Source organism: Microcebus murinus, chromosome 15, assembly GCF_040939455.1.
Source record: "Microcebus murinus isolate Inina chromosome 15, M.murinus_Inina_mat1.0, whole genome shotgun sequence".
Classification (NCBI taxonomy): Eukaryota; Metazoa; Chordata; class Mammalia; order Primates; family Cheirogaleidae; genus Microcebus; species Microcebus murinus.
Window position 1 is genome coordinate 59,295,020 of NC_134118.1, and position 9,836 is coordinate 59,304,855.

General features: G+C 37.9%; 1 protein-coding gene across 7 annotated transcripts in view; it reads right to left on the minus strand.

Annotated features, from left to right (window-relative positions):
- BLTP1 (bridge-like lipid transfer protein family member 1) overlaps positions 1-9,444 on the minus strand; it is a 188,814-nt gene extending 179,370 nt beyond the window's left edge. For 5 of the 7 annotated variants that reach the window (XM_012784187.2, XM_076010638.1, XM_012784188.2 and 2 more), the window contains exons 1-2: positions 9,134-9,444; positions 7,558-7,647 (exon numbers count right to left, since the gene is read on the minus strand). The gene's annotated coding sequence lies outside the window, so the exon portion shown is untranslated. The remainder of the gene's footprint in view (positions 1-7,557; positions 7,648-9,133) is intronic. The other 2 variants (XM_012784193.3, XM_076010640.1) reach the window with 1 other exon arrangement.
- Positions 9,445-9,836: the final 392 nt, after the last annotated feature.

Consider the following 9,836-nt stretch of genomic DNA (forward strand, 5'->3'; position numbering starts at 1 on the left):
AATTGAATAGTATTCCATTGTGAGCATATACCAAATTTTAGTTATCCACTCGTGAACTGACGGACACTTGGGTTGTTTCTATGATCTTGCAATAGTGCATTGTGCTGCCATAAACATTCAGGTGCAGATGTCTTTATAGCAGAATGTCTTATGCTCTTTCGGGTAGATGCCCAACAATGCTATTGCTGGGTCGAATGGTATTTCTATATCTAGCTGTTTGAGGTATCTCCATATTCTTTTCCACAGAGGTTGTACTAATTTGCAGTCCCACCAGCAGTGTAGGAGTGTTCCTGTCTCTCCACATCCTTGCCAGCATTTGTTGTTTTGGGATTTCTTGATACAAGCCATTCTCACTGGTGTTAGATGGTATCTCACTGTGGTTTTGATTTGCATTTCTCTGATGATTAGAGAAGTTGAGCATTTTTTTATATGTTTGCAGGCCATTATTCTGTCTTCTTTGGAGAAATTTCTGTTCATTTCCATTGCCCATTCACAAAGATGTTTTTTTCAAGGACAATTACTGCCGCATTGTATACTGTATTTTGAGAAACTGGAAAAAATGTCAATTAATAGGAAAATAGTTAAATTATGGTATACTCTTACTATAAAATATATAGCCTTTTTAAAAGAATGAGATAGCTCTAATAGGCTGACATAGGACATGTCTAGGCTGTATGTAATATTAGCAGGAAAAAGGCAAGTTGAGAAGCAAAATGTATAATATTCCACTTATGTTTTTAAAAAATCCACTATTCTAGTACGTATAATGTATGTATTATATATCATTTACTATCTATATTTTTTTATTCTTCGAAAACATTAGCAAAGCCTCAAGAGTGCTTACCTCTGGGGAGGGCAGGGGGAGACTTCGGAGGAAGGAGAGAAGCAGTGAAGCAGGACTTTCATTTTTACACTTGACACTTAGGTACTATTTAAATGTTTTATAGCTGGAATGTATACTTCAACAATTTAAAAAGCAAAAACGGAAATTGATGGCTGGAGGATAGAAAACAGCAGGCAGGAAAGGAGCTTTTCTTACCCAAGCACACATCTCTTGGCCTGTCCTTATAACCCTGGCCAAGGAATAGGTGACTCCCAATGCAAAACTACCAATCTGGTCATCTGTCATTCTACCATGATATCTTTCTTTCTATGGTTCTTAAATACTTGTATTTAAAAAAATTAAAATGCAAATACTTACTGAGCAACATCAGACTCAGAAGCCTTCATCACATACCCTCAGAAAAATCAATTAACACATTTTAGCAAGAATTATTTAATATGACAGACTTGAGTGTAAAATGGAAGGAGGAATGTCTATAATGTTCTAGAATTGGGAGAGGGATAGCTAAATAAGGAAGAAGATAAAGAACACTAAAACAAAAGAGACTGGGGAGGGAGAAAGAGAAGGTAGTTATCAAGGAAAAACAGTACAATCAAAAAGTACTGCTTCAGACTATATTGTTCCAGAAGCAGGCCACTATATGGATTAAAAAGATAGACTCTGTACAGAGTCCAAATGTCAGTTCTGAGATTATAGAACTATGTAATTGTGAGCAAAATACTGTGCCCTGTTTCCTCATGTGTAAAATGTGGGCACTAATACTACCTGTATCATAGAGTAGTATTATGGGAATTGATGAGTTCATATAAGTAAAACATTTAGAATATCTGGTACATCATAGATATTACACTGTATAAACATTTGCTATTAGCAGCCAATGCTATTGGTATTTCACTCATCTACTGTTGGCATTCACCTCTACACAGGAAGACTGCTCATTATGAACATCTGTGACACTCGGCTGAAGGCTGCTTTCTGACTGCAGGGACATACATGCTCAGCTTGCATTCTAAGGACAAGCCAGAAATGCCAGAGTGTCAATGTCAACGATGGCTAGAAAGCTGGTGGATAAACACTCAAATCTTCCTTGCTTTTGGCTTAGAATATTTTCCCAGTAACCCAAAAGGATGATTTTTATTTGGTTTCCGAGACTTCCCCAATATAAGTGAGCTTTAGATGTCCACAGTGGTAACTGCCAGGACAATGTCCTTTATTGGCTTTCATCCTTTTTCTTTCTTACTTCCCCATTCTCCAACCAGAGTTTCCTATGATTGTTTCCCAAATAAACTACCTGTCCTTGAATCCTTATATCCAGGGTTTGCTTCCAGGGAAACCCAAACCAAGGCTCAACTTTGTTATTGTTTATAACTAGTCCTGTCTAATCTGAGGACAATTTTCTTTACAAGAAAGATGGCTCGCAGCATGGTGGCTCACATCTGTAATCCCAAAGCTTTGGGAGACCCAGGTGGGAGGATTGCTTGAGGCAGGACCTTGAGGCTTCAGTGAGCTGTGATCATGCCACTGCACTCCAGCCTGGCTGACAGAATGAGTCCATAAAAAAAAAAAAAAAATAAAAGTGAAAAATAAAAATAGAAAGATGGCCCAAGATGGACCCATTCTTTGTAAGAGACCATGAAACCATACAATCTAAAGCACACAAAATTTAAGATTTTAAAAATCTCACTTCAATCCAGAGCATATATATGTGCAAGAACTAGATTTTGACAGAAAGAGGAACATTTCCTTTATCTGCACAGGAAGAACAAAGAAAGGAAAGAATAAACTCAGATGCAGGGAGATTCTGTGATGGAAAGATGAAGGAATGTAATTGCTTCTATATACTTTTAAAGTATGAGTCAAGTTTATATTTATTTAAAACCTCTTCTATTTAATCTTTTTTTTTTTTCTTATGATCCCCAGGTTTTTTTGGTTCTATCCTCATTACCTTCTACTGTCCCTTTTCCTCTTCTATTTTTCTTAATGTTTAAATTGTGTCAATAACAGCTAGTAGAAAGATGGCCACAGGGTGGTAGCTGAAAGGAAATATAGATACGAGGTCCTTCATCACCACCGCTTATCCCAAATCCCCAACTCTACTTCACCTCAGAGAGAATTATTTGATTAACTCAAAAAGGGGATTTGGAAGGAACTGGTTGATAATGATTCCACCCACACTCATCTAAATCCGCCCCACAGCTCCTCAAGAGAGTTCAGACCTCTGGTTAATCCCCTCCCAGGGCTACACTGCTCCTCTAAAACAATTATCACCCCATAAATTGAATAGAATTGCAGAAAATGAGGTTTTCCTTTATCAGGCTTAAACTGGAATACGTCTGTATAACACTACTTATGACTTGAGAAGACCTAGCTATGAAGAGCCATAGCTTACCCTGGCATTGTCACGGAAAAGTATGTATTTGATTTTGATTACTTGGAGCAACACAGTAAGACCGTGCAAACATACAAACTTTTTTTTTTGTTTATTCATTCAATAAATATTTATTGAGCTTAAAAATTCTACCACCCAGCTAAGAAATTCTGAGTATTAATATTTGGAATATTTGTAATGATCTTTAATAGAACGTTTGACAATATAGAAGATGCTGAATAATGCTATTTGAATGACTACCCATATCTTAGCACTTATCACACTGTATTATAATTATCAGTTTAGAAATCTATCTTCCCTACTTAACAGCTACTTCTTAAGGACAGGCTTGTCCTTTTCACTTAAATGTGCAATATCCAGCAAAGTTCCCAGCATACAGTAGTTTCTCAATAAACATTTGTTCCATAAAATGAATGAAATAAATGCATCATTATAAAAAGTACATAACTATGAGCTATTGTCAAAGATAAGCAAGTATTTCCAATGTAGTCAGGACCAAAGAGACTCTTCAATGATCTTTTTACCCTCAAGAAAATTTGGTTCTCATTTGCTGGAATTTAAGAAGTAAAAAAATCTCAACACAGTATTCCTAGCCAACAACAATCACCAAAAAAAGTAAAGAGGATATTCAACATTTTAATAACCGAATTCCAAACATAATAAAATGAAAGAAAAAAATTTTAACATACTCAAATCTCTCCTGCAAGAATGAACTCACAAATCTTTGTGTAAAAGCTAGTCACATATCTTCAGATCATTATATTAAAGTTTTCTGGATTTACACACAGCTCCTTTTCCATAAAGGAAACTCCAAGAGTTTTAAGAGTTGGAAAATAAATCAACTTTAGCGCTCTCCTTTGAACTCAACATACATTCTCTTCATCATCAAGTAAGATTAAGCACTATGAGCACACAGTACCATTGTTGTATGCTAGAAATTCTGTGAATTATATACTTTGGACAATCACATTTGTACATTGCTTACTCATAGGCCAAACTTTACTGATCTATATTAACTATCATGGAACATATACTTACTTGGAAACTTTTCAGCTGCATGGTTTCTGAATACATGTAACAAATTACCTTGAGATATTTTTTGTAGGATTCCCAATTTCAAAATCCTTTATCTCTTCCTTAACAATTAAGAAGCCAGGTAATTGACCCAAAGATCTCAGTAAATATCAACACAAAAGAACTGCCCAAACAAATTGCTTATCCTCTCTATGGCATAAGGACATCCCCAAACAAAAGCAAAACACAAATCAAATCATAGAACATTTTCATCCAAAATGAAGTTTCAAGGAGTGTTTAATTCTTGTAAACTGCTTCTAAAGTGACACAACTAGTCTGAGTACTCACTAATCTAAAGACATTAAATAGAAACAAATGACTTTGTGATGTCCCAACTCTATGATGCTACACAAAGAATACAAAATACAGAAGTGTCTACTGTAATTGACCATCTTACATAAAATAAATATATAAATGTATACATTTAAGATTTCATCAGAATGTATAAAAACGCTGGCATTACCCATCGAATGTATAGTCATTTGAAGGGCCCTTTCAACCCAAAAACTTTTTCCCAACATGATACAACACGGCCTAAAATTCCACCACCATTCCTTTAAGTAGAATACTAATATTCTCTTTTAAAATGCAAAGATATAGTTATGGTATTGCCATTAATTATTATTGCCATTAATTACTGCCCTGTGTTATTAGTATAAATTTTATTAGAATACGTTTCCCATTAGCATGCAGGACCTATAAATATCACAAAAAGCCTCAGATCCCTGAGGATGGAGAAAATCTTAAATAGGAGATAGTAGGCCAAAAAAAGAAAACCAAACTTAAGACTCCTTAACTATTTGGGCCAGGGCCAACAGCTCTGTGTGTAAATCAAAATTATATTGTGTTCTATTCTGTTTCTTTAAGGAAACAAAATAGACAACTATCCTCTTAGGTCAAACAGATTATCTATACAATAATACTTATAAAGCATTTATAACAATACATGGCACCTATAAAACACTCAATAAATATAAACTCTTAATAATACATTAGCTATAATCCTTGCTACCCTAGGAAAACTCATTCCAGATCCCTTTCAATCCCAGGATTCTATACACAACAAACGCAACTTCACTAACTCTAAAGTCCAACAGAACAAAGTGGTAAAATAACATTCAAACAGAAATAATGAAAATTGTCTATTATCCTAAAAATAGAGGATAAAAATTTAAAGCTAAATTAAAAATTAAAATTTAAAACTAAATTTGAAATGGAAAGTTGGCTCCATACACTCTATCCTTTCCTTAGCTGTGAGACAGCTTGAGCAAGTTACTGACTCTCTTTTAGCCCGTTTCCAAGTAGTAAAATGGCCATCTCTCTCTTGAAGAGATGCTGAAGGCATTGAAAACACAAAACAAACATAAAACTTGTAGCACAGAGCTTGACAAGAAAACAAAAAAACCACATTATAACAGTGGTAGCTAAGCTAATATTGATTAATGTTCTTTTAAAAAAAAAACAGTTCAACCAAAAAAACTGAAAGCTAAAAACAATAAAATGCATGACAGTAAACAATTACCAAAATGTGTCTCATTCCTTATTATAATATGTAAGATAAAAACAGAATTTTATAACCAGAAGAAATTAGTTGGCATAAATAACAATCAAGCAAGCATTAAGGTAATATGAATAATATAGTTCTACAAATGCCAAGGAATATGATTCTTTGAAGCAAATCAAAACCCAAGCAGAAGAAATATTCAGATATGGTGAATGACAACTCAAACACTATAAATCAGCAAACTCAACAAATGTAAAGTACTTTTTAATATCATAAAATAATCTATGCTACAAAAATGGTCCTTCATGTTCTATGTGGAAGAATTCTAAATATCTAAGAAGTGATTCCAAACCTTACATCTCAAGCTGGGTCTTTTTCTTAATTTAGATCCATACATACAACTGCTAATGATTTCTTAGACATTGCAGATGCCTCAACTATAATGGCCTACATTGAACTCATCTTCTCCAAACATGTTCCCCAAATCTATCACTCTTCCTATATTCCCTACCTCAGTAAATCGCCTCAGAATCCACTCAGTTTCCCAACGCGTATATGAGAATTCATTCTATTGATCCCACAAATATTAATCATTAATTATGTGGATAATAAGCATGTTAGTGGCTAGAAATTACCCTCACTTCATTTTTCCTCAAGCCCACTAAATCCTATGCATTCTGCCTTCTTTGCATCTATCAAATCCATCTCTATCCCTTAATTCCAATTTGCACCGCTGTACTTTTAGATTCTCATCTCCCATCTGGATTATGCCAACAGCCTCTAACTGAACCCCATGCTTCCAAGCTCACCTCCCTCCAATTCATCATCCAGACTATTAGCTATCTGACCATGTCACTGTCATTTGTCACATATAAATTCCCTGAAATTTTCTCAAAGTAATTCTGCTAACCTACCATGAAATTTTTAAATTCTGTCACTATCTTTAATGTGAAAAATGGTATGCTAAAATACAGTTTATAAAAATCCTATTTTCACACTGCACCTTAATGCAGCGAAAACCCTGCTTTATTAACTAAATTAATATGAAAAATTTATTATAAATACAAACATTTGCCATGTTGGTAACGCTCCTTTCGTAGCCTGTAACATGAACCAAAAACCAATCCTTGCATATAAAATCAAGAAAATATATGAGTTCACAAAATTGTTACCTTCTAGAAAAAAATTCACTATTCTAGTACTCTCCAGAGCCATGAAGACCACTTGCCTATTACTATAAGCATGGATGATACTTAATAAATATTTATGAAATGAAACTGCTTCTTAATCATGTTTAATCAAGTTTTCTATGATTCTCCATAGAATTTATACTAAAAAATATACATGAGTTCAAGCACACACAATATTCTATGAAGAACAATCCAAAAGTCAACTACTTTTCTTCATCTTCTTCACTTCTTTTTAAAACCCTTTATAAAACATGGTAAGATTAAAGAGTAAGCAGAAGAGAGAAAAGCATGTTGACACCTGATAATCAAGCAAATGATTACTTTGGCTTTCTCCTGCCAACGTACAGTCTAAGTACATGACTAAGCTGTCAATCAGATATCAATAGTTCAAAAGTCAGGTAAAATGATTATCTAGTCACATTATACATTACCACTACCCCATCCCCATTTACTGATCATATAGGCAGATTAAACCATAACTGAAGCAGAAAGAAGACTTTTCCCTGACCTTTAAATGGAAATCTGATTTTTTAAAATCTTAGCCAAAAATATTTACCCAAGGGTTTTTTTTCCACAGTCTGCAACGTCTATTTTTTCTTTTCCTTATCTTCAGAAGGCCCTTCTGCAGTGTTTCATCTTAACACACCTGAAAAGAACAGCATTTTAACCAATTATTCAAAGTATTCTGTCTTTATCAGCAGTGTAACCATTTCAGAGTAAATTATTTGATTAGATATGAAGCACAAGAGGAAATTCTTTAATGTTAGTCCAATATTGCATTTCCTTGTTTAAAGTTTCCAAATAAGAAATATTCCTAAATTTAGAATAGGACATCTTCCCAACTAAAGTCTTCCAAAGGTTTCAAAAACCACTGTACTTATGGAAAGAGTATGACTTTGGTGATCAATGGGTTCTGGAAGTCAAATCCTACCTTTAAAATATATCCAAAATGTGGCCCTGAAAAAGTTTTTCTCTCAAATTGCTGGGTCCTTGCTGGCAAGAACAGTGCCTTAGTTTACTTCCTATTCCTAGCACCTGCCACACTTCTTATCAAATGAAAATCATCTTTGAGATGCCTGGGAGATGAAACAGCTTACTCATTAAGGGACTATAAACTCAAGTCAGATTTCCTGGTTGGAATCACAATTCTGACTTTGAACAAGTTACTTTTTAGGGCTACAGGCTTTTGTTCTTTCATCGGTAAAATGAGAACAGTAATAGCCTAGATAATAGGATTGTTATATTAAATGTGATAATATACACACATAAAGTATGTCCCACTCAATAGTTACATAGGTAAATATACTGCTTAATTCATCTATTTTTATACTTTGTCTACTTAACTTAGAATATCAACTACATTTGCTATGCACAGGGTGAAAGCGTCAACATGAAACCGGTTGAAACATACATGCAGTTACAAAGCCCTTGACTTTCTTACAGAGGAAATTGACAATAACTTTTTCCCTTTAACAAACGTCCCTAACAAATGTCAACACTAAGGCCAATGGGGAGGGGAAAAAAACAACTAATACTCTCCGGAAGGAACATCAACTTCCCTTCACCTTGTTTTGACCAAAGGGAAAATCCGCTGAAGTGTACTCTTCCATAGTGTAGTGCAGCCAGCACCAACTCAGAATACAAAACACATCAAACCTGGGGAGGAAAGCGGCGGGGTGGGGTGGGGTGGGGGTGGGGCGGAGGGTTGTAAGGCTTCGCCGCCCTCGGTCAGCCGCCCCTCTGTTAAGCAGTACCGGGATATCGCAAACCGCAGCTAGCGAGGGTGAAGCCCAAGCTTGCGGGTGCACAGTTCTTCCTGCCTGCGCGGAGTCCACACACCCGCAAGTGGAGCGCCGCCCGCCCGCCTCGCCACCGCCCGCAGGGACCGCTCCTGCATCCGAGTACTCGGCCAACCATCCGACTGTCATGGCCCTTCCAGGCTTTCCGGCTGACCTCCGACACCCTGTCTATTGGTCCCCGCGCTGCAGGTACGGACGGCAGAGGAATATGAGTCGCAGCCGACAGCCGCGACGAAGCAAACCCTCTCGGACGCTGACCCGACTGAGGTCTAGAGACCCTGGAAAAAGGTGCACCCAATCTCAACCCCGCCCAGCCCGACCCGTCCCCCTCACCTGGCGAGTGCCGAGGCAGCCCGGAACCACTCTGGCCTCTCTCCGGGGAACGCCTAGGGCCTTGGGCAGGGGCGGCGGCGGCGCAGGCGGCAGCAGCAGCAGCAGCAGCAGCAGCAAGCCAGATGCGGCCTGCGGAGCTCTGCCGGCGCCCACACCCTCTACCCGCACCGCCCGGGCCCGCCGCCCCAGGTCCAGACCCGAGCGGTGGCCACTGACACCCAGGGGGGCGGAGGAGGAGGGGAGGGGTCCGAACTGAGGCCGGGCGCCACTGCGGCTGCGTCAACCGGTAACGTCACACGTCAGCGGCGCCGGCGCCTCGAGGCTCGCCGCTCGAGCCCCGCCCAGGAGTCTAGCAGCGCCCCGCCCCTTTGCCCCTCCCCGGGCTGAGGGCGGAGCCTGAACCGTGACGCCGAGGTTAGGGTCCAAACTGAAAATCACTTTGGTACCTGTACTGAGAGAAAGTTCGTGGCCTTCCCGACTGCAGGGGACGGGTAAGCCCACGTAGGAAAAGGAAGCTTATAAAGGAGGAGACTCAGATGGGTGTATGATGTGACATGCATTTGCACGAAATGGATATATTACCCGATCGATAAAGGGAGCTCGATTATGTGAAATGCTGCAACACTGAAACTCTCAACTAACTCTATTATTACTATATTAATAAAAAGTGGTTTGATGCTCACCGTTTTTAAACAGAAATGCG